This window comes from Enhydra lutris, unplaced genomic scaffold (assembly GCF_002288905.1).
Source record: "Enhydra lutris kenyoni isolate GAN:26980312 unplaced genomic scaffold, ASM228890v2 scaffoldscaffold21, whole genome shotgun sequence".
Classification (NCBI taxonomy): Eukaryota; Metazoa; Chordata; class Mammalia; order Carnivora; family Mustelidae; genus Enhydra; species Enhydra lutris.
Genome location: NW_019154105.1, coordinates 75,515,451 through 75,541,778, shown reverse-complemented (window position 1 = coordinate 75,541,778; position 26,328 = coordinate 75,515,451). Strand labels below are relative to the sequence as shown.

At 35.5% G+C, this 26,328-nt stretch overlaps 1 pseudogene; it reads left to right on the top strand.

Moving 5' to 3' along the window:
• Positions 1 to 234: 234 nt before the first annotated feature.
• The window catches only part of LOC111148896, a 30,185-nt pseudogene continuing 4,091 nt past the window's right edge, over positions 235 to 26,328 (top strand).

The window sequence follows — 26,328 nt, the reverse complement described above, 5'->3', positions numbered from 1 at the left end:
TGGTGGTAACACCCAGTGGACACCCAGGATTGGTAAAATCAGATATTATTCAAATTGGAGGGGACAAAGTTGAAAGTTGAAAGTTGAAAGAACTGCAAAAAAGAATTGGTAGGTATTCCAACTAAGACTGAAGAGGAGTCTTAAGCAGTCTGACTGCTAAGCAGTCCAAGCAGAAGAGGAGACAGAGTTAATCAAGACTCAAAATTGGAGTAATAAAAGGTAAAATGAGACATAATGGATCAAATGAGAAATGTTGGTGCTACTGTCATATTTGCAATTCTGTTACAGCATCGCGTCTATGAGCACTGTGGCACATCATATAGAGGTGAGTTTAGCAGGGTCAGAATACAAAATTCAACTGCATGTAATTCAGAACCCAGGTCTTTCTTGGAGTTTATAGAGTTTACATAATCACAATCCCATAAGTAGTGATCACAGTAATTACATAAGTATATTTAAAGACTTTATTTATTTATTTGACAGAGAGAGAGGGGGACTATGTGCAAGAACAGGGATGGGACAGAGGGAGAGAGAGAAGCAGGCTCCCTGCTGTGAACTACATTGGTTCTGGGGGTGGAGGGGGCTCCATCCCAAAACCCTGGGATCATGACCTGAGCCAAAGGCAGATGTTTAACTGACTGAGCCACCCAGAGGCCCATAAGTATGTTTAATCTAATGTAAAACTACATATGTTCCAATGGAAAGTTATATTTAAATTAGTTGTGCAATGTCACACTTAAACCCTGGGTTTATTCCATTACCCTTACATGCTACTCCAACAAAAACCCATTTTGTTCATGCTTCCACTCTAGGGCCTTAAAATCCCATTCTATGTGTCCTACTTCTGAATAAACCCAGTATCTAGAATTAGAAAGCATGACTTAAGGAAACTATGGAGAAGAGGGAGTATTTCCTTTTTAACATATAAATAAATGCTAACTATTCACACATTCAGGATAATGTAGGCTTGCCTTCCTATTTCAATATGAAGTTTATATCTTGTCTATAAGAGTAAAAGAATAAAATGGTATGGAGACATGAATTTAATATGTTTATACCAACTTAATCATATTATCATATGTTCATGATATGTGCTGCTCCTTTGGTTTAGAAGCTTCTCTACTTTAATCTAACAATATTACCCTCCCTATAATACTTAAATTCGGAGTTTTTGGTGATTTACTTACTAATGATATCACAGATGAGTAATAATTATGAATAGCATTTAGTAGCCAAAGTTAAGAATTTCCCCAAAAGGAAAGTATTTATACATAGGAAAGGATAAAAGAAGTTCTCACAGCAAAATTACATTTAAAAATAGGTGTTTAGAGGTGGGAAAAACAGTTTTCTCAAAGCAGTGATCATACAAGAACAGCTGTGATAACTGGATCTCAGCCAAAAGCTTGACAAAATCTCAACCATGTTAGGATATAGCAAAAAGGTGTCAAATTCAACCATTAGTTGTCAGAAGATAGGTCTTAATTAAACACTGGGCTCATGCCATCATCATTATGTTGAAAGCAAATTAGGCAGCAGACTTATGTCAAAATAATCATAAGACAAAGTAAGAAGTACACCTTCATAAAAATATTCATGTAATTTAGAATCAAACGCTTTCCAACCTATATATAATTTTAACACATTTTTTCACTTGACTTAGAAATTAAAAATCTAATTTCACAATTAGACACTAAGGTTTAAAGAGAAGGAGTGGTGAATCCTCTTGTAAGTGACCCACATTAGGTCTATGGTTGCATATTTTCTCTGAATATTTATGTCACAAGTATAGAGGAAAGAAATCAAGAAAAAAAAGTTCGTATCAATCAGTTTCTCTCTCTCTCTCTCTCTCTCGGTCTGATTTAGCAATGGTTTCATCACAGAAAGTCTTTTTTTCCCCCAACTATCAGAAAACCAGCAAGTTAAAAGAGAGTCTCTTTTCAGTCAGCCCACACTTGTTTCTTAGCTTACTGACCCTTCACTCAACCTGCACCACTGCTCCCTTACATCAAGGTCAATGTGGTTCACTCTTCATTGAAACTCTAACTTTTGAGGAAACTAAAGGAGTAACTTGCAGTTGTAAGATTCACAGTATCTTACAAACAAAGCAACTGCGGAAATGTGGCAAATTAGAATAACGAGGTTGTGGAGAAAGGGAAACCCTCTTATACTGTTGGTGGGAATTCAAACTGGTGCAGTCACTGTGCAAAACAGTATAAAGGTTCCTCAAGATGTTAAAAATAGAGCTACCCTATGACCCAGCAATTGCACTACTGGGTATTTACCCCAAAGATATAGATGTAGTGAAAATAAGGGACACATGCACCCCAATGGTCATAGAAGCAATGTCAACAATAGCCAAACTTTGGAAGGATCTGAGATGCCTTTCATCTGACAAATCAATAAATAAGGTGTGGTACGTAAATACAATGGAATATTACTCAGCCATCAGAAAAGATGAATACTCACCATTTGCATCAACATGGATGGAACTGGAGGGGATTATGCTAAGTGAAATAAATCGAGCAGTAAAAGACAATTATCATATGATTTCGCTCATACGGGGAATATAAGGAATAGAGCAGAGGACCATGGTGAAGGGTGTGAAAACTGAATGGGAAGAAATCAGAGAGGGAGACAAACTATGAGAAACTCTGGACTCTGGGAAACAAACTGAAGATTACAGAAAGGAGGGGGGTAAGGGGATGGAGTAACTGGGTGATGGGTATTAAGGAGGGCATGTGTTGGGATAAACACTGGGTGTTATATGCAACTAATGAATCATTGAACACTACAACAAAAACTTGGGATGTTACTATATGCTGGTTAACTGAACATAATAAAAAAGAAAAAATTAAATAGTTATTTTTTTAAAAAATTTAACTTTTTAATTTTACTCATCATTTTGTTTTTGAGTGTTAACTGTAGTTATTGTGAGATGTGTATAAAACAGAACAGGTTTCTATCTTCATGTACATTATAATCTTAGTGAGAAGGAATGTTATACCATACAATACTGTTTAATAAAAGTAAGAAGACATAAGGAAAAAAAAAGTACTCAAATGACTGTCTCCTCTACCAGACTATAAACTTTACATTGGCAGAAATATGGGACTTATCATTCTTGAATCCTCACATCCTAGACCAGCATTAAACAGAAACACACACACACACACACACACAACATAAATTATTTGTCACAGAAAATAAATGCCATATTAAGATAAATATCATCAAGGATTGCAGTACTTAGGAAAACAATAGTCATGATCATTCTAATTCTACATATTTAATTGTTGAAGTATGAACAGCATTTATGTATGTAAAGTCTGGATGGGCATTCCAGGAAGAGGAAATGGTAGAAAAAGACACAGTGGCATAATATTATGTCATTGAAAGGACGGTTGTGAATCAAACTGAGACAGCAATTCATATCAGATTGGGGTGCATGTGTGTGTGTGTGTTACTCTCTGTGTATACAGAGAAGGGGTAAAAGGAATATGATGAGGATAGTGTTTGAAAGTCAGTTGAATAACTAGTCAATAGAAGAAGAATATATATATTTCTGAATATTTTTTCTTGAATATTTTATGTCAAGACAATTTGATTTCTTTGGTTTTTGTAATCCTGAAATTTTATTTCAAGGTAAGTCAAAGATGAATATACTTATGGTAAAAAAATAAAAGACAAAAAATATAGTGATACTCTAAAACTATAACTCATGGGCCCAACTTCTTTGACCACCTGCTTTTGTAAATAAAGTTTTATTAGAATACAATCACATCCATTCATATTTTCTATGGCTCCTTTTACACTACAATGGCATAGTTGCATAGTCGTGACAGTGAAAATCTGGCCAATAAAGCCTAATATATTTAGCATCTGGCTCTTTAGAAAAAAGAGTTTACAAGCCCCTGCTCTAGACAAAGAACAGAAAACAGGGTGTTCAATGGAAGGAGTGAATTTCTATAGAAATTTATGTGTTATATGAAGACAGTTCACAGAGAAGAAATCAACCAACACTTTCTAAATCTGGAAAAACTGGGGTTCAAGAGGGTGGACTAGGTCCTAGAGTAACAACCACATCTCTTTAATCCTTGAGTCTCATGTCTCAGGACATAGAGGCAATGTCATCTGTTAAAGTGAAAATACCATAAGTGACCCCAGGGCTGGGAAGATATGGGTGGTTTAGCAACCCCAGAAAATATCAAGAAGCCAATATGGCATAGTCAGTATGCTAGCTGCTTTCTGCTGAATAAGAGAGTTCTTTGGTTAAGCCAATCTCTGTCTCTGTCTCTATCCCTGTCTCCCTGTCTCACACTCATACACACACACACACACACACACACACACACACACACACACACACACACCATTTTACCGAAATGACCCAAAACACTTGTACATTTCCTAAATTCAGAAGAAAATGTTAGTTTGGAGTTTAATTATTGCAGCACCTAGTATCTGTGTAATTCAGCAAATCCATATTTCAAATAATGATACTGGAACATTTAACTTGATTTTAAGGGTACCAGATGTTTGCATTAGCTCTTTGCTTGACAGTAGAAACATCAAGAAACAAATGGATAAATAATTAACTGCTCTCACCTGGTCCTCAATATACAAGCACTGCAGATTTGAGATTGGTGATAAAAAATATAATGATTAAAACACAATCATATCATATCATAATGCTTGATACGATTAGCCATATTTTCAAAGCTAATCTTTTCATTTCTTCAAAACATTCCATGATGGAAAGAACATGATCTTTAGAAACCAAATAGATTTGGGATTGAATTTGAGCTCTCTCAGTAATTAGGTGTATGATTTCTTCAACTTGCTTAAACTCAGTGTGTCTCAGATGGTTCATCTGTAAAATGTCTTCCCAGGTAGTATTTCAGAGAGGAATAATTAAGATAAAATAATGGAAGCATCTTAGTAACTGACACAACAGATGTAGGCACTATTGTTTTTGCTGGCAGATGGTACTACCATTTGTTTAGTCTAATTTTTTTATCATAGTTTTGCTCTCTGAAGGTGTCATTTTTTAGACCTTGTTCTCTAAATCACAATAAACTTATTCTTAGATACCTATGTACAGTACAGTGTACAGTATTAACATGGACATCTTAACAAGCTGTATAGTTACCATGCAGGAGCTTTCACATGAATAATCCTGTAACAGATTACGGATCATTTTAAACTATCAAGTTTTTATCTTTGTGTATGGTGTAAGAGAATGGTCGAGTTTCATTCTTCTACACGTAGCAGTCCAATTTTTCCAGCACCATTTATTGAAGAGCATGTCTTTTTTCCACTGGATATTTGTTCCCATTTTGTCTGGTCTATGTGTCTGTTTTTGTTCTAGTACCATGCTGTCTTGGTGATCACAGCTTTGTAGTAAAGCTTGAAATCAAACAATGTGATGCCCCCAGTTTTGTTTTTCTTTTTCAACATATCCTTAGCAATTTGGGGTCTCTTTGGTTCCATACAAATTTTTGGATTGTTTGTTCCAGCTTTTTGAAAAATGCCAGTGGAATTTTGATCAGGATGGCATTGAAAGTATAGATGGCTCTAGGCAGTATAGACATTTTAACAATGTTTATTCTTCTGATCTATGAGCATGGAATGCTCTTCCATCTTTTTGTGTCTTCTTCAATTTCTTTCATATGTGTTCTGTAGTTCCTTGAGTACAGATCCTTTACCTCTTTGCTTAGGTTTATTCCCAGGTATCTTATGGTTCTTGGTGCTTTAGTAAATGGAATCAATTCTCTCATTTCCCTTTCTGTATAAGGGAAGCATTCATATTATAAGGAAGTGTATAAGAAAGCAACTGATTTCTGTACATTGATTTTGTATCCTGCCACATTACTGAATTGCTATATGAGTTCTAGTAGTTTGGGGGTGAAGTCTTTTGTGTTTCCCATACAAAGCATCATGTCATCTGCAAAGAGAGAGAGTTTGACTTCTTCTTTGCCAATTTGAATATTTTTATTTCTTTTTGTTGTCTGATTGCTGTTGCTAGGACTTCTAGTACTATGCTGAACAACAATGGTGAGAGTAAACATCCTTGTCCTGTTCCTGATCTCAAAGGGAAGGCTGTCAGCTTTTCCCCATCATAACCCATGATATTCACTGTGGGTTTTTTAGATGGATTTTATGAAGTTGAGGTATGTTCCCTCTGTCCCTATACTCTGAAGAGTTTTAATCAGAAAGGATGCTGTATTTTTTCAAATGGTTTTTCTGAACCAATTGAGAAGACCATATGGTTCTTCTCTCTTCTCTTATTTATTTGTTTTATCACACTGATTGATTTGCAAATGTTGAACCACCCTTGCATTCCATGGATAAATGCCACCTGGTCAGGGTGGATAATCTTTTTAATGTACTGTTGGATCCTATTAGCTAGGATCTTGTTGAGAATCTTTGCATCCATATTCATCAGGGATGTTAGTCTGAAATTCTCCTTTTTGGTGGGGTATTTGCCTGGTTTGGAGATCAGGGTAATGCTGGCTTCATAAAAAGAATTTGGAAGTTTTCCTTCTGTTTTTACTTTTCAAAACAGTTTCAGGAGAATAGGTATTATTTCTTCTTTGAATGTTTGGTAGAATTCTCCAGGGAATCCGTCAGGTCCTGGGCTCTTGTTTCTTGGGAGGTTTTAGATCATTGCTTCAATCTTGTTACTGGATATTGGTCTATTCAGGCTGACAATTTCTTTTTGATTCAGTTTTGGAAGTTTATAGTTTCCAGGAATGCATCCATTTCACCAGGATTGCTTAACTTATTGGTATATAACTATTGATAATAATTTCTGATGATTGTTTCTATTCCTTTGGTGTTAGTAGTGATCTCTCCTTTTTCATTCATAATTTTATTAATTTGGGTCCTCTCTCTTTTCTTTTGGATTAATTTGGCCAATGATTTAGTGATCTTATTGATTCTTTCAAAAAACCAGCTTCTAGTTTCATTGATGTGTCCTACTGTATCTCTAGTTTGTATCTCATTGATCTTTGCTCTGATCTTGATTATTTCCCTTCTTGTGTGTGGGGATTGCTTAATCTTTGTTGGTTCTCCAGTTCCTTAAGGTGTAAAGGAAGCTGGTGTATTCTGGATTTTTCAGTTTTTTGAGGGAGGTTTGGACGACTATGTATTTCCCCCTTAGGACCGCCTTTGCCATATCCCATAGGTTTTGGACTAAAGTGTCTTCATTCTCATTGGTTTCCATGAATTGTTTAAGTCCTTCTTTGATTTCATGGTTGATCCAAACATTCTTAGGCAGGGTGGTCTTTAGCTTCCAAGTGTTTGAATTCTTTCCAAACTTTTTCTTGTGGTTGAGTTCCAGTTTCAAAGCACTGTAGTCTGAGAATATGCAGGAATAATTTCAATCTTTTGGTATCAGTTGAACCCTGATTTGTGACCCAGTATGTGGCCTATTCTAGAGAAAGTTTCATGTGCCCTCAAGAAGAATGAGTATTCTGTTGTTTTAGGGTGGAATGTTCTGTATATATCTATGAGGTCCATCTGGTCCAATATGTCATTCAATGCTCTTGATTCTTTATTGATTTTCTGCTTGGATGATCTATTACTGAGAGTGGCATATTAAGATCCCCCACTATTACATGAGGTAGGAATCTATCAAATTCCTAGAGAAGAACATAGGCAGTAACCTCTTTGACATCACCCACAGCCACTTCTTTCAAGACATGTCTCCAAAGGCAAAGGAAACAAAAGCAAAAATGGACTTTTGGGACTTCATCAAGATCAAAAGCTTCTGCACAGCAAAGGAAACAACAAAACAAAGAGGCAGCCCATGGAATGGGAGAAGATATTCACAAATGACACTACAGACAAAGGGCTGATATCCAAGATCTATAAATAACTCTTCAAACAACACACATGAAAATCCAAGATCTATAAATAACTCTTCAAACTCAATACACATGAAAGAGTTAATCATCTCAAGAAATGGTCAGAAGACATGAACAGACACTTCTCCAAAGAAGACATACAAATGTCTAACAGACACATGAAAAAATGTCCATCATCATTAGCCATCAGGGAGATTCAAATCAAAACCACATTGAGATATCACCTTATACCAGTTAGAATGGCCAAAATTAACAAGACAGCAAAAACAAGTGTTGGAGAGGATGTGGAGAAAGGGGAACAATCTTACACTCTCAGTGGGAGTGCAAGTTGCTGCAACCACTTTGGAAAACAGTGTGGAGATTCCTTAAGAAATTAAAAATAGAGCTACCCTATGATCCTGCAATTGCACTACTGGGTATTTACCCCAAAGATACAGATTTAGTGAAAGGAAGTGCTATCTACCCCAATGTTCACAGAAGCAATGGCCACAGTCGCCAAACTGTGGAAAGAACAAAGATGCCCTTTAATGGACATATGGATAAAGAAGATATGATCCATATATACAATGGAGTATTATGCCTCCATCAGAAAGGATGAATACCCAACTTTTGTATCGACATGGACAGGACTGAAAGAGATTATGCTGAGTGAAATAAGTCAAGCACAGAGAATTAATTATCATATGGTTTCACTTACTTGTGGAGCATAAGGAATAACACAGAGGATATGGGGAGATGGAGAAGAGAAGTGAGTTGGGGGAAATTGGAGGGGGAGACAAACCATAAGAGACTGTGGACTGTGAAAAACAAACTGAGAGTTTTGGAGGGGAGGAGGTGAGGGATTGGGGAAATTGGAGGGGGAGACAAACCATAAGAGACTGTGGACTGTGAAAAACAAACTGAGGGTTTTGGAGGGGAGGAGGTGAGGGATTGGGTGGTGGATATTAAGGAGAGCATGGATTGCATGGAGCACTGGGTGTGGTTCATAAACAATGAATTTTGGAACACTGAAAAAAATAAAATAAAATAAAACTTAAAAACAGAGAAACAAAATTAAGCTACATTTAATTTAAAAAATAAATAAAAATAAAGTATCAAGTTTTTATAATACATTGCCTGATTTGATTTCTCCAATACCACAGTTTCTATTATATAGTCCAAACCCTAACCCAAATAATAGTAATAATATTTTAAGTGATCACCATTCCCCTAATGATACCCTTCTTCAACTCCCCTTCATGGGATTGTCAATTAGATAAATTTGTACTACTCAAACCATACTTGGAATAAATAGGGAGATTGAAATACAGAGCTAGTGCTGGCTTTATAGTAATTCATTTAGAAGTCCAATTTGATCATTTAAAATTCAAGTTCTCTTTTTCCTCTGCTTCCCATATTGTCAATTTTTTCATAAAGTAGTTTTTCTTTAAGGTTCTAGGATGGTTGCCAGTGACAACCATGGCCTTATTTACATTTAGCAAGAGAGTACAAATGGCTAAAATTACATTGTATTGCCTGACAGAACCAATTTCTTGGGGTTGGTTATCCTTAGACCAAAACCTGCAACCCTGTAGCTGAAAATACAGTCTCCACTTAGACATTGAACTGCATGCTATCTGTTAGGATGAAGAAGAAAATAAATGAATGCTAGGTGATATTCACAACAAACATTTCCCAAAAGATACTTTCAGTACTTCCCTTAGATTGGAAGGTGTAAGGCTCTTGTTATTTACCAAAGACATGGGCCAATTTCAGTTAACAGCACCTGTGGATAAACACATCTTTTATCTTTTGCAGTCCCTATTGTAGGCACTTGGAAAATTCACCCCATTCTTCTACAGATTCTGGGTCATATATTTTTCAGTATCTTCTGCAAGGGCTTTTGCAATTGTTACTCCACAACACTAAAAGGTTCTTCCAGCTGATAGCCTCAATTGCCTCCAATTGATGTGGTGGTGGTGTGTTGTCCTGGGTTAGTCTTAAGTCATGCTCAAAAAGAGAATGCATTCCTTTTGCTATTTGGACTTCAGTTCATACATCACTCACAGGTCTTTTGCCTATCCTCCTCACTGATGAAAGCCAGGGGTGTCATCGATATTGAGAGAGATCATCTTTTAGGGATGCAATAATTATGAGTTCAAAAGAAGACATGGTTGGAAGATGTGCTGTTCTATATTTATGCTATAAAATTCCAAACAGTAAATTTAACATGACAAAAAATAAGTTATTTACTGTTTCCTGTATACTCTGGGTAAGACTCACATTTGTAGTCATCATTAACAAATCACAGTATCAATCCTTAAGAGGATTATTGAAAGCCAATATTCACAGGTGATATGTTAGACAATGTAGTTCACAAGTGTTTTAATTTCCTAGATATGCCATAACAAATTACCACAAAGTGTGTGGCTTTTAAACAATAGAATTTTATTTTCTCATCCTTCTGGATGACAGAAGTTCCAAATTTAGGTATTAACAAGGCTGATTCCTTCTGGAGCCTCAGAGGGTGAATTAGTTCCAAACTTCTCTCATAGCTTCTGGTTGTTGCTGGCTCCTTGGCATTCCTGGGTTTGTAGACATACCACTCAAATATTTGCTTTCATTTTCACATGATATTTTCTCCCCTGCATCTTCTGAGTGTTTGGCCAAATCTCCCTCTGTCATTAATTAGGGTTCACCTTAATCCAGTATGACCACAACCTAACTTGGATATTTACAAAGACTACTTCTGAATATGGTCACATTTATTAGGGATTAGGACTTGAGTATATCTTCTGGAGAAACAAACAAACAAAAAAAGTAATGACATAATTAACATTAGCAAATCTATGGTTTAAATACAACACATCCTGAAGAATCATGATGAAATGATTGGTAACAACACTGTTGCCTTTATTTCTTCCTGAGAGGTATGAAATTAACCAGATATGGCACAGTTGACAATAGAGAAAAGATGGTGCACAGGCATTAAGAAGACTCTTCATGTGTACTAGCTGGGTGATAAATACGTAAGAACCACTTCTATTGACCAAATAGGTGGTGAAGTTGGTTAAACATCTAACTCTTTGTTTTGACTTAGGTCATGTTCTCAGGGTCATGAGATTGAGTGCCATACTGGACTCCACACTCAATACAGCTCAGCACAGAGTCTGCTTGAGTTTCTCTCTCCCTCTCCCTCTGCCTCTTCTGTTCATGCTCTCTCTCTCTCTTTCTAAAATACAACAAATAAATCTCAAAAAAAAAAAAGCAAAGAAAGTCTTTTACCATTTTTTTGTCTTCTCCTATCATTCTTTTAAATCCTCACTAACAGGTCACAATAGCTCACATAGTCCTATGAATTTTGCAAAAACAGTTTTTAAATCTAATTGTTTATATATAGACAGAGACATTCAAAAATTTTGCTGGACCCTCAGCCACCTAGGATACTTAGTAGCAGCCCTGGATACTATCTTGATAATACCAAAGACTGTGCATTGCTCGTAGTAAATCCCAATGTCTCCCAAACTACATAATATTAATTTTAATACTTCCACCAACTGAACTAATTCACAATAATATTATGTTGGGTTTAAATAGCTAGCCATTGGAATCTCTGAAAATTTTTTATATCTTCTAGAATTATTCCTAGGAAACAACACAAAAATAAGTTTCATATATCTCACCATACATTAATAACAGCACATCTTTATTTATACCCACAAACTGTAATTAGATTACATATTTCTCTATATTCCAAATTTAATTTACAATGGTAACTAATTAAGTATTTCACTAAGTCTTCTACATAGTATGTTCATGCACTATCTCTTTGGAAAAGGCAAACCTGCCGATGGTTATGTCATTAGTTTTAGCCTGATTTTTACAGTAGTTTTGCTCTCCCAATGTGTCATTTTTCTGGCCCTTGTCTCCTAAATCACAAGGCCACTTATTGTTAGATACCTATGTACAGAGTATAATATTGACACTGTCATCCCAACAGGCTGTACAGTCCATGTAACAGCTCTCACATGAGTAATCCTGTAACAGATTATGGATCATTTTAAGGTGTCAGTTGCGTGCTAAGGACTGACAACTAAACCGTATCTTACATGCAGCCAAATCTCTTCAAAAGGGGTACAGCACTGAAAGCTGTCACCGAATTCTCATGCCTCAGCAGTAAGCTTTTAACTGATTCACTAAAAGTCAAGTCAAATCAAGAACTGAAAGATAACATGAAGGCAAACCAGATCAATAACATCCTTGAATCTTTTGGGAGACCTGCTGACAGACTGTGGCTTCAATGCAGCATGAAGCTCCCAACCCAGAAAACAGGCTGTTAGCACCGGTCTGTGCTACAGCTGTCCACGCAGGAGGGTAATGCTAACTTTAGACAGACAAGGGAAATACATAAAGGTGGGAAGGGCAAGAAGATTTTTAGGATTCTCCACATTAAGTAAATTTTCTGTACCTAGAGTACAGTAGAGAGTTGCATGAAATATTACCATACATAACCAATAAATAGTTTTCAAATCTAATACTGCAGAATCCAGCCACTGACAATGTATAGCTGAGGTTTTACAAAATATCTGAATAAAGTCTATATTTAGATATAGGCCCTTAATTGTATTTAGCTTATCTCCTCTGATTATAATTCAACTAGAATATAATGGTTTTTTGTCTCTGAAATCAGTAGTATATTTGTAAGACTTATTTGATGGCATTGGGAAGGGAATTTAAAGAAGGAGTTCATAATGGAAAAGTGGTTTAACTCCAGCTGTAAAAACTAGGCATCCTCTTTGATTTTATCTTACCACACAGAGAACAAAATGACTTTATTATTTATTTTGAAATTTCTCCCCTTTGCATTACTTCCTTTCCTATCCATAGTCACAGCTATAATACAAATGCCATGCTTAATGAATGATTACATATTTCATAGCATTATTAGAAAACTATTTCTTCAAGTAAATGATGTAATATAAAAGTACACTATTTCATTTGTAATAAGGGATATCAAATAATGCATCCAAAGGTAACTTGATAACTGAAATATGAAATATAAAGACATGTATAACAAAGTATTTAGCATATGGTTCCATCATAAATTACCTAGCATTTGGGGCTGATAAGAAATATATTAACAATAAAGTTTGTAGTTCAAGGGGGTAAAGTGATATTTTGAAAAGGAAAAACATACTTATGACATCATTCCATAAAGATCTTTTTTAGAGAACTAGGAAATTCAAACTAGAGGGAATTAATTTCAGATACAAAGCAGACATTTTCAAAGGTTTCTCTTTCCAAAATTATCTGATTAGGAGCCTCAAAGAGGAATATTTAACATTCAGGAGTTGTTTAAGACTAATGAGCCTATGGACAATTTGTCACAAAATTTAAGAATTAGATTAAACTTCACAGATAGAGTTACTGCAAGTTCATTTGTGAAAATCAATCCCTTTTTCACAGGAGAGTTTTAATAGCAATTTTGAGATGGTCAGAATTTTAATACTGGCCTATGAATTTAAATTACATTAAATAATTTATTAAATTATAATAATTTTGATACTGACTTAATATTATCCTATATACTTTGATTACTCATTATTTTCATGCATGTTTACTATAGATGTGACATATTCAAATGCCTATAGGGGCCAGGCAGGTGACTGACAACATTTTGTTAAGAGAAAACACAGGATTCTCTGGAACATGGCAAACTGGATAAACAACACAAGATCCACTGGGAATGAGGAAAAAAAAAAAACTGTTCTTTGTAGATACCACGTGGGAATGTGGCTGGGCTTAGTGGTTTCAGACTTTTTTCCCTGAGAAGCCAGATTATAGTGTATAATTTCCCAAAGAGTAAATATTTATTCAAAATAAAATTTAAATACTATGCACACCTAACACAAAAAGTCTACAGGACAGATCTTGCCTAAGAATGGTAAGTTTGCTAGTTTTTCAGGTTGTACTAAGCCTACCTTTAGAATATTAAACAAAAAAACTAGGCCTTGGGATGTAAAGATAATTAAGGATTTTGTTTTGTTTGGTTTTTGTCCTTCAAGAAGTTAACAAAATTAGCCCACCTATGACATCAGTATTTGCAGAGCCAAGTCAAAAGTACAAATGTAGGCACCGAGTGTACCACTTTCTATTTCTCCTTTTCTCACTAAGAAGAACATCTTAGCCCGCAAGTCCAAGCTCCATTCACAATGCCTTAGTCAACAACAAAAGCCAAGGCTTTTGGGTGGTGAGCATAATAGCAGTAAATCACCTTTGTGTAGCCTTGAGAAAAAGGACTATGGAGGTACTAGAGATGGTTCCAGGTCTAAGTTCCACAGTGAAAGAGGGGGGTGGGGAACAATAGGTTCTAGGTAAGTTTGTCTCCTTGGCCCCTGCAGTTTATTCATGTTGGAAAGAACAATGACCAGGGGAAGGTAAGATGCTAGTCTTTAAAGCATGTTGTAGACAGCAGGTTCACAATGGTTGACTGCAAAGGTGTACTGAGGGAGAACGGTATGAAAACACCTATTTTGGGCATTGGTTGATCACTTGCTCTTGTCCTCAGCTATAAGTATAAGATTTTTATCCCACATTTAATACTTGGTGGTCATTTATTCTCTTAACAGAAGACTTGTTCGTACTTCGACTTGGAAAAGTCTGTAAAATCTGCTTTTCACATCTGAGTGAACAACTAACCTGCTGCATTGTTAAAAAAAATATTCATTTCACCAAGAAAATATTCTAAGAAAATAGGTTTTGGATGTTATTTATAGAGGACATAATTACAAATACTCTCTCTCTGGGGTTTCTTGCCGTTTCCTGTGAAAGGAGTCTGAACTCAGTAGCCAGGTAGTACCTCAAAGTCATAAAACACCATATTCAGAGCCATAGTTTTGAAATGTTAAATTTTTACTGCATCCTATATATGAGTTGCAGGTGTTACATTTTTGTACCTTTAAGAAAAGAGGTATTCAGTAATATGTTATTACAAAAAAGAAAGAGAGAGAGAAAGAGAGGAAGAAAGAAAGAAAAAGAAAGAGGAAGGAAGGAGAATGAGGGAAGGAGAAAGAAGGGAAGGAAAGGAGAGAGGAGAGGGAATGAAAGAGAAGAAAGGAGAGGAAAGGAACAGAAAGAAGGAAAGGAGGGAGAAAGGGAAGAATAGAAGAAAGAAACCAATATTCCTTAGAAAGCAAAGTATGTTTTTAGGATTTTTGAAAACCTAGTTTTGGGGCACCTGGATGGCTCAGTGGGTTAAGCATCTGCCGTTAGCTCAGGTCATGATCTCAGGGTCTTGGGATCGAGCCCCACATTGGGATCTCTGCTCAGCAGAGAGCCTGCTTCCCCGCACCTCCCCATCACCATCTCTCTGCTTGCCTCTCTGCCTATTTGTGATCTCTGTCTGTAAATAAATAAATAAAATCTAAAAAAAAAAAAAAGAAAAGAAAAGAAAACCTAGTTTGGAAATAATTTCATAAGATGAACACAGCTTTCTATCCCCACTGTTAATGGCTTGTTAGTTTATAAAGAAGGTAGTGCAAGAAGAAAGTGAGGGGCACAGGTGAAACATCTCCAATAACGTAGTAATAAAATTGAAGCAGCTAATCTAAAATTCTTGGCAGATCAGTAGCAGAGGTCCAGAAAAGCACACTCTGATATCACATGGAATAATTTTACTAGTTTTGCTTATGCCAGTGTACTGAGCATCCTCATCTTAGGGCTAACATAGTAGCTATAAAGACAACAAAGTTGTGATAAAAGTACATGATGAAGTTTATTTACTATTTTACTTACTAGTTTGTTTTCCTGTTCATTTTTTTTAAAGATACTGATTTAGTTATTTGAGAAAGAGTGCACGAGCTGAGGGGAGAGACAGAGGGAGAGGGAGAAGCAGACACTTAACTGACTGAGCCACCCAGACATCCTTAACAGGATTTTAAAATTAATTTCCTTTTACTGAGTCTTTCTAAAGCATTAGACATACTTTTCATGTAAACACACACATGCACACACACACACACACACACACACACACACACACACACACACAGAGTTTCTTTGGCACAGCAAATTATGTAGCATTTAATTAAATCAGCTAATACCTTTCATAGTTTTAACTGGCATGAGTTAGTTGAGAATAACTTCTGTGGACTCTTGTTAGGCACTCAACTCATTGTAACTACAAGTGCCAAGATCTCTAAGTAAGTAACTTAATAGTTATTAGTGTTCCAAAGACATGCTTATTAGCAAATATCGTAGAGAGAATGAAGGAAATAGGTCAGAATCCAGCAAGTTGCTTAATTAGTTGATTAGGGGAACTTCTACTGAACATGCAATTTTTACATTTTCAGGGCTTTATTTTTATGTTTTTTTTATAAGCAATATGATGATATGGTACATCAACATTCTCCACAAGGAAAAAATGTATAGTAGTGTCTAGAAACACTTACTTAAAGAAATAAGCGATTTAATTTCTGTATATTTGACAATGAAATTATGTAACCATTAAATACAGTTTGTTAGGCACCTTAGGCTATATAATTGTACTTAATTGTTACATAATTACTCTTAACGACAAAGAGATGAAGAAACATAGATGAAAGAGATACTTTCAGAAAATATTCATATACATTTAGTAATTGATTTAGAAATTTAATACATCTCATTAGTTAATAGCAATAATTATCTGCCTAGGAAATAAATTTAAAAATTAACATAAAACATTAGAGAGTACAGTTGATCCTTGAATGGGTTTGAACTGCATGATCCACTTATGCATGGATTTTTTTCAGTAAATACAATTACAGTACTGTAAATATATTTTCTTTGCTATAATTTTCTTAATAATGTTTTCTTTTCTCTAGTTACTTTATTGTAAGAATACTGTATATAATACATATAATAAAATATGTGTTAACTGCATTTTTCAAGGGTCCACTGTACTTGAATTTTGCATATGCTATTTAAAAATTGGTTTTGCATTTGTTAAGAATACTGTCCTGTTTGTCCCTTTTATTTTCCTGTTTAGTTTCAGCTCCTTCTGTGGTCAAACATGTCTATTATCATAGCTCCAGTTCAGATCTCTCAATATTAACAGCTTTATTGTAATAATCTGAATAACTAGAAAATAGGCTATCCTATTGAATGGAAATTATCTTTGTTCCTTTCTAAATAATCAGAACTGCATAATCAAATTCTTGATTTCAAGTTTGTTTGTTTGTTTGTTTAGGGAGATTTTCTCCTTGGAATTTCTGCAATAACTTGAATAAGTGAGATGTTTGTTTGTTTGTTTGTTTGCTTAAAGATTATTTATTTGAGAGAGAACATGAAAGCACAAGTGGCAGGAGGGCAGAGGGAGAAAATCTCCAGCAAACTCCGCCTTGAGCATGGAGTCTGATGTGGGGCTCAGTCTCAAGACCCGGGAGATCATTACCTGAGCTGAAACCAAGACCTAGACATTCAATCAACTGAAACACACAGGCATCCCTGAGAAGTTCATTTTCTCAAACATGGAAAAGCAAGTTTCCTGTGTATTTTTCCTTTATGAAATAAATGCTTATGAATTCCTAAAGAAATATTTCAGTGACATTTGAACTTTAAATTATTTCTAAATATCATGTATATTTGTTAAATTTATCCAAATAACTACTTTGGTTTCCACAAATACTTGTAATTATAATTCTGCTTAGTACCCCCACGTGAAACAACACATGTATTTTAATAGTTAAAACTTTAAGTTCAAGCTTTTTATGGATTTATATATTCATGAAAATAATTTTTCAAATGCACCAAAGCTTCAGTGTTTATGACTAATATAACTCTAAAATGAACAGGAAAGGAGCACCTGGGTGGCTCAGTCTATTAAGTGTCTGCCTTCGGCTCAGGTCATGATCCCAGAGTCCTGGGATTGAGTCCCAGTGTCGGTCTCCCTTCTTGGCTGGGGAGACCTGCTGCTCCTCTTGCTTGTGCTTACTCTCTCTATCTCTGACAAATAAATAAATAAAATATTTTTTAAAAATAATATAAAGATAAAATGCTGTTAAATTAACTATGGTTAATAAAACTCTAAAACATTGGAAGAAATGATAATTTTTTTTAAAAATATGTACTCAAATTTAATGATGAGTTAATTTCTTTTAATTTTTGGTTTTGTTTTATTTCTTCTCCTTAATTTCTCACCTCACTTAATTAAAAAATAGCAATCACTGATACCACATTTGATTATAAATATGGGGCGAACACCAATTTATAGATTCCAAAGCCAGAACTAAATGATCAAAGAAAATAAGAAGAAAAAAAACCTGTTTCTATATAAATGTAAAAATCAGAAAAGGCCAGTACTTCCTACCCCAAGCTTCCAGGAAGTTTACCCTGTTAAGTCAAGGTTTTAAAAGACCACAAAAAGAAACCTCAAACTTGTTTCAAAAGAAAGCAGAAAGTATATAGAGAAAAGCCTAGCAGGGCCTCCCCAGAATGTCTTTAATTGGAGAAAATTAAAGGCTCTGGAAGAATGGAGACACTCTAATTTAAATAAATTTTCATTGAATATTAGGTGGTACCTATGGAAACCACGAAAATATGCTTTTCATATCTACTGCCACAGAGAGCAGAATTGACTGGTGGTACCTCCTGCTGCCTTTCTGTCACCCCTTGTACACGATGGTCACCCTTTCCAAAGGTTTCTCCCCACCAATGAATGGGCACAGTTGTGGTCCTAATGCAGACTCTTCCTGCGAGACATGAGGCTCATCCAACTGCAGTCTTCATCTCTTCTTACCCAGTTCCCTTCCCTCTCTTTTACACTTAATGATAGAAAGCCTAAATGCTCCTTCAGATGCAATATTTCAGGCATTTTGAAAGATATGGCGGGTAGTGTGAGACAAGTACAGTGGAATTCACTGATTATTCTTAATGTTGAATTGATGTCTGTTAAGGTATATTAATAGTTCTAACATACATATGAGGCCTCATAACTCCAGTAGTAAAAGCACACAGAGCAGACCAAAAGATTGAGTACCTGAAAGTTAGAGACATGGGATTCCAGAGACATTCACACATGGAATTTAAATGTTCAACTAAAGCACATCAGTCATCCTGTGATTAGGGCTGTGGTTGGGAATTATCGGTATCCTGAAACATGAAATGAAGAAATCTGTAAGGATGGTCTAAAGGATGTTTTGTTTTTAAGATTCCCTCTGAGCCTCAGAACTGGTAAAGGTGATGCATTCTTGCTTAGTAAGAGCTAGAACACATCCAGTATTGGTAGACACTGGAAAATCTCTCTCTGTTAAGTCACCAGGTTACTTCCTAAAGATACCTCACCTCTTCTCCTGACTTCCAAGCCAACAGGTAGGGTTAAATCCCATCATAGGACTGCTCAGGACAAGCTGGGCCTGCTGATGCAGGATAAACATTATTTACCAAAAAAGCTACAAGGATTACCTAACATGTTCTTGATCAAACCTGGGAAACATGAATGAATTGAATTTTGAGAACACTGTTTCAAGAGAGGCCAAATGTAAGACTAGATTAAGCAAGAATTCATTGATTTGGGGGGTACTCACACTTCTTTGGGACATTTGGCAGGTATACCTGTGAATGGGGAAAACTCTCTACCAGAGTGGTCTTTAGAAGCCTAGAAAAAAGGTGTCTGAAGTTAAATGAAAAAACAATAAAAGGCTGAGGGATGTGGGAATGCTAATGTGGAAATACTGTATAAGCCCAGATAAACCACTAGAAAGTTAGGTTCCAAAGGAGGCCCAAATGCAAAATTCTCCATCACTATTAAGAAGTTCAGTGGTAGAATTCTTCTGAGGACTAGAGATGACAGGAGAAGAGAAATTCACACAGGTGGAATTATTAATATTCACAGGAATGACAGGGCCACCAAAGTAAAAGAAGCTTGGGTAATGAAAGCCTGACCACTGAAAACTAGCAGGCCACAATCACCATAAAGACATACAAGCTTGCTCACAGAGTGTCATGAAAATGGTTGATAAAGCATGAATGGAGTTCCCACAATAAGATAAGCGTGCAGCCAACAAGAATCTAGTAAGAGAAAAGAACATAGGAACAGTAGACTAAAAGCAGCCATATCAATATAAAACTATGATCCCTCATTAAGTTCTCAGACTGTAGAATTAGGGCCCATGAATTGAAGAAGTATCTGTGTCCTTGGAGAAAGATATCCACAGCAATACTGCAAATGTAAAATCTAATGACTAGGCCTTCCTTCAAAGGGACCTATGATCATTCAAGTAACTGTGCTCCAGCAAGCATAATATTTAAGCATTTCCAGATTATTGTACATAAGTTTTGAGATGACTTTCCTGTCATCCAGCACAATTACATCAATGACCCTGAGTTTGTGCTTTTGGCTGTATTGAAAATCAGGAGGTCCTATTCAATCAGTTGAAGGAGGAGGAAAAGAGCCGAACTTGGTTTTATTGGTTGTCCATCTCAGAACATGTGTAAAAGATGAACATTTCTCTCAGATCTACTTCAGTCCCACTTCAGCAAGATGTTAAATGACAGTAAAGGGGGAAAGTAATCAGTGTTTCAGAGCTGCAAGCAATGCAAGCAATTCATCTGTTTATACATTTCATATGAAAAGAAAAGTGACTTAAGAAAAAAAAAATATATATATATAAAAGTCTGGACAAGAGTAACATGGTTGAACATACAGGAGTGGGCACAAAGAATGAAAATTTTTGTATTATAGGTTAATGCTCACTAGAAAAGAGGCACTGAACAACTAAGTAGACAAAATTACTTTTTTTAAAAAAGATTTTATTTATGTATTTGACAGAGAGAGAGAGGGAGAGGGAGAGCACAAGCAGGAGGAATGGTTAAAGGAGAGGGAGAGGGAGAAGCAGACTCCCCACCGAGCAGAGAGCCCAATGCAGGACTTGATTCCAGGACCCTGGGATCATGACCTGAGCTGAAGGCAGATGCCCAGTGACTGAGCCACCCAGGTGCCCCAAAGTAGAAAAAATTACTTAAGACAGTTGCTGATAACCAGTCTTTGTTGCTGTCCTCTATTAAACTGGTGGAGTGTACACAGAGACACAGTGACATATGGGACCAACAGCATGAACTCTCAGTCATCAGTGTGAATCTAGCCACTGGTACCTTTGAATGTCCAACTTGTAAGAAATAGAGATCAATGCCAAGCCTCCAATATAGCACTATTCCTCAAGGAGACCAATGGCCTCTTGATGGTAAGGTGACCACTTTGATTTCTTTTCATCCTGAAAGTCTCTGTGGTTTGTCTTTAGAAGTATGGATTCCTCTTCTGGATTAAACATTTACCTTTCTTTTCAGTAAAGTCTCCATCAAAGGGATTATCCAGGGTCTTGTGGAATGCCTCATCTACCTCTACTGGATGAAATCCCATACAATGTAGAATATGATCAAGTGATTCACTTCATATCAAAGAATTTATGGGAGTGGACCTATGTCTGTAGTGTCAACTGCATCATACATACTGCATCATCCAGAAGCAGCCAGCTTAATATAAGATGCTTCTAAAGGCACAACTGAAGTTAATCTTAAAACGAGCAGTCTGAAAAATAGGATGCCATTTTTTAGAGTGTAATATATGGGTTAAAGACATTTATATGGTGTTTTATCTTTAAAAACAATGATGTATGGGTTAAGAAAACAAGGGGTAGAAGCAGAGGAGGCCCTACTTACTGTCATTCCTAATTACCAATTGAGGGAATTTGTGCTTCCTGTTCCCAGAATTATGGGCCTTGAAGGATTGGAGGTCTTGGTCCCTAAAAAGGGCACACTCTTACAATGAAATATTGCAAAGATCTCTGGACTTTTTGTGTCCATGAACACTTTTGTATCCAATAGATGGGAAGAAAAATCACCATCATTTTGGTGCCTTAACACAGTGACAGCAGGAAGGAACATGTATGGAACCCAGGTGATCCATTCTGGTATTTCCTGTACTCACTTACCCATTGTAACTGTAAATGGACAGAGACAACGAACTTGTTCTGAAAAAAGACATGATTACCAAGGGCTCAGACATCACAAATGAATATTTGGGTCACAGTATCAAGCGAGCTACCAAAATCCAGTAAAGTCATGTCTGAGGATGAGAAGAATTTTGGATAAATAGTGTAGGAGGAAGAGAATAAATACCAGTTGCAACACAGAAATTAAACGTAGCAAAAAAGGATATAGTATGTTTGGCTAGCTCCCTCTTCTAAGTTTCTTTTCAGAAAGAAAGGTCATGGAAATCAAGGAGCTGCTGCATAAATCTACATAAAAGAGTAGATTTGTGCAACTAAAAGCATGATGGACTGTGGTGGCCATGAAAAGGTTCCAGCAGCCACCTTTTGGGTGTTGAAATCATATATTTGCTGAGGCCACACTTTCTTAGCCAGCATCCAGTGAATGATGACTGAGCATGGTAATGGGAGCAATGAAGGCCCATTCCTGCAAGATGTAGCTTTCTTCCAATGGGTGACTGTGGCTTGAGGACTCCTCATTTCGCCCAAAAAGTTCACAGAGCTATGTTACATTCTGAGTTTCTTCTTTCTCACTTTTTCTTACTTCACCTTCCTTTACAATGTCAGATCTACATCTCCCCAGTGTCACGAGCTTGTTCCCCTTCAACATTTAAAGGCATTTCCCTCCTGGAGGCCTGGCTGGATCAGTCAGTAGAGCATGTGATTCTTGATTTGGGGTTGTAAGTTTGAGTGCAGAAATTACTTAAAAATAAAATTTTAAAAAAGGACTTTCCCTCAATAAATCTCTTGCAGACCAAAACCTGTGTTTGTGTCTTCTTCTTTGAAGAAGTTGACCTTGGAAGACTAAGCATTATAAAGTCAACTTACTTATATTAAAAATGAAAACAGCTCCTATTTAAATTTATGATCACATTAAATCTATATTTAATTAAATCAATTTAGGAAGAATTTTGTTTGAAGATTTAAACTGATAAAACACAAAAACACTTTCTTGAAATACTCAGGTCAAAGAAAAGGACTCTTGAAAATATTAATATGAACACTAATTTCAAAACATATTGCATATAACATACTTTGTAAGCAGAGAGAAATTAACATAAAATATTCTATTACTATATAAAATATTAAAATGGATATTAGACTCAGTAAGTTAGAAAGCTAATTAATGAATTTAATGAAAACAAAGGAAAATAATAATAAATGAGAGCAAAATTAATTTTTAAAAAAGAGAGAGATGAGCTATAGAATTCATTTGAAAAGTTAAGTTCTGTTTGGTCCTGCATCGGTTTACTTGCTCAGAGGGGAGCTTGCTTCTCTCTCTGCCTGCTGCTCCACCTGCTTGTACATTCTCTCTCTCTCTCTTTCCGACATATAAATATAATCTTAAAAAATTGGTTTGTTTGAAATTTCAGGCCAGTAAAATATACAAATCTCTATGTAGCATAATAAAGAAAATAACACTTTTCTGCTCGAGATTCCACTCAAAGTTAGTTGCCTTCCTCCTCACCAGCTATATGGACTGAAGCAGTATTACTATGTGTGAATATGTTGTTTCTAGAACCCAAAGGGGCCTGACAGAGAATGTGCAGAATCACAAGTAGTTTCAATTATGAATAAGTTTTCTTCATAATTATATAATAATAAATGCTGAAAAGAGTGGGTTGTTTTATATAAGATAGAAATCAATAAATTATATTGTCTCAAGGAGAGCTTAAAAATAAATAGAATAAGAAAAAATAAAATTAAGAGTAAGTTTATAGAAATATTATTACAATTAAAGGTGATTACCAGCCAATTTTAAAAACATACTACTTCAACATTCTTTTTAAAGATTTTATTTATTTATTTAAGAGAGAGAATGAATGGGAGAGAGAGCACAAGTGGGGAGGGGCAGATGGAGAGGGAAAAGCAGAAGCAGACACCCCGCTGAGCAGGAAGCCTGATGTGGGGCATCATCTCAGGACCACGGGATCATGACTTGAGCCGAAGCCGCTACTTAACCAACTGAGCCCCCCAGGTACCCCAAAGCAAACTACTTCAACATCTGAAGAAACATTTATCTATCTATTTATTTACTCATTTTTTTAAAGATTTTATTCATTTATTTGACAGAGAGAGAGAATGAACACAGGCAGAGGGAGCAGCAAGCAGAGAGAGGGAGAAGCAGGCTCCCCACTGAGCAATGAACCCAATGTAAAGCCCAATCCCAGGACCCTAGGATCATGACCTAAACCAAAGGCAGACACTTAGCAGACTTAGCCACCCAGGCTCCCTTTGAAGAAACATTTAATTAACATTTCATAAGCACAACTTAGAAAAAACAAAAAGCTTTTCATATTATGTTCAAAATTGATATCAAACCTGGAAAATATTATCATAATATGAAATCTATAGCTTAAACAAATTTATTAATATTCAAGTAGAAATCTTATAAAGAATTAAATCCATATCATATATCTTTTTAAATGTAATCAAGTTTAGTTTATTACAGGAAAACAAGGTTGGGTAACAATTCAAAAGTAACTTTATATAATTAATGACATCAATGACAAATGAGGAAAAATAATATTCTATATCAAATAAGGAGAAAATAATATGGCATAATCAAACAAATGGAAAATACAGATTCTACCCTGGATATAAAAATATAAAGTTTATAATACAACTTTAAAAAACAAAAAAGCTAGAAAATTCTTATATAAATCTTACTGAAATGTAAAAGATTTGACAATATAAAAAAAGACAAAGATAATAATCACCATAAAAATGTAAATACTTAATAATATTCCATTAAAAATGCAAAGAGTTTATAAAATAATTTGAAAGCATTAATTTGGTAGAAAAAAGTAAATATATACTTATAAATAAGGATTAATCAAGGGAGTCTTTAAAATTACTAAAAAAGAAACAGACAAATGAGCTTTCAAAATAAGCTCTACCTTATATCATACAGCAGTGTACATGTCAAACATTTTAAAGGAGCAAAAGTTAAAAATAAAAGAAATAACTCTAAAGGTAAACAACAGAAAATATAAATTACAATATGCATGTATTCGGTCTTGGGACAGAAAGGGGCTATCAAATTAAATGTTAATAAAAGTGTACTATTAAAAATAGTTGATAGAAATCAATATGTTAAGTTTTCAGTGTGAAGTAAAATTTAACAGAAAAATAAAAAGCAAAAGGAATATGAAGGATACTACTTACCTCATATCTAGCAGACTATGAAAATAATTGAAGTTATATAAAAACAATGAATGAGGGGTGCCTGGGTGGCTCAGTTGGTTAAGCAGCTGCCTTTAGCTCAGGTCATGATCTCGGGGTCCTGGAATTGAGCCCTGGATCAGGCTCCCTTCTCAGTGGGGAGCCTGCTTCTCCCTCTCCTCTGGCTGCTGCTCCCCCCATTAGCTCTCCCTCCCTCTCTCTCTCTGTTAAATAAACAGATAAATAAAAATGTTAAAAACAAAACAAGATAATGAATGTTCCAGTTGAAACTGGGGAAAGGTAATGAATATACAAAATATTTTTTTGAAGAATTTATTTATTTATTTGACAGAGAGGGAGAGAGATCACAAGTAGGCAGAGAGGCAGGCAGAGAGAGAGAGCAGGAAGCAAGCTCCCAGTCAAGCAGAGAGCCTGACAGAAGCCTCCATCCCAGGGCCCTGAGATCATGACCTGAGGTAAAGGCAGAGCCTTAATCCACTGAGCCACCTAGGTGCCCCAAGTATACAAAACTTAAATGGATAAAAATATAACATCTAACCATACTAAAATTATTTTCTTTGTATTTAATAAAAATAATTCAAATGAAAACATCATTGTTATATTTGTCCTTTGAAAAAAATAATTATCAAATATAATGTTAATAACAAGACTGGTGACTGTGCCAAAAAATATAAAATGACTCACTGGCAAAAATCTCTCTTCCATAACTTTATTCCTAAGAAGTTAGTAATAAAATTATATAAAATGACATTCACTGAAACACTGTTGTGATTATGAGAATTTAGAAATAGCATATAGTTCAACAATAGTTTAGCTTAATAAATTTTAAAACAGCTTCATAGTAACGCTGTATGGTAGAAGGCATTTTAATGAAAATATGAAAATGTTTCTGATATTTAGCTCAGTGAAGTTATAATGTATAACTTCAATATGCAGTATCATTTCTATTTTCTAAATTATGATCCTATGCATCTAGACAAGGATCACATATATATACATCTTTCTATACTTAGGTTCACATTGTTTTTTTCTGTTAGAGTAACTGATTGACATGTGTTTAAATAAAATGTGTGTACTAGGAGGGGGAATAATCAGTTCCTTGATTTTTAGAAGCTTATTTGGTAAGGGATTAAGTGAATAGATATCACTGAAAAGTCCCCTGGACCTCCTTTCTTTTCCTATAAAGAAATATAGTGATCACTAAGCTATTTGGTTAAGCAAAATTACTTTCTTGATTTTTATCCATTGAAGAGCCATTATATACCCCAAAT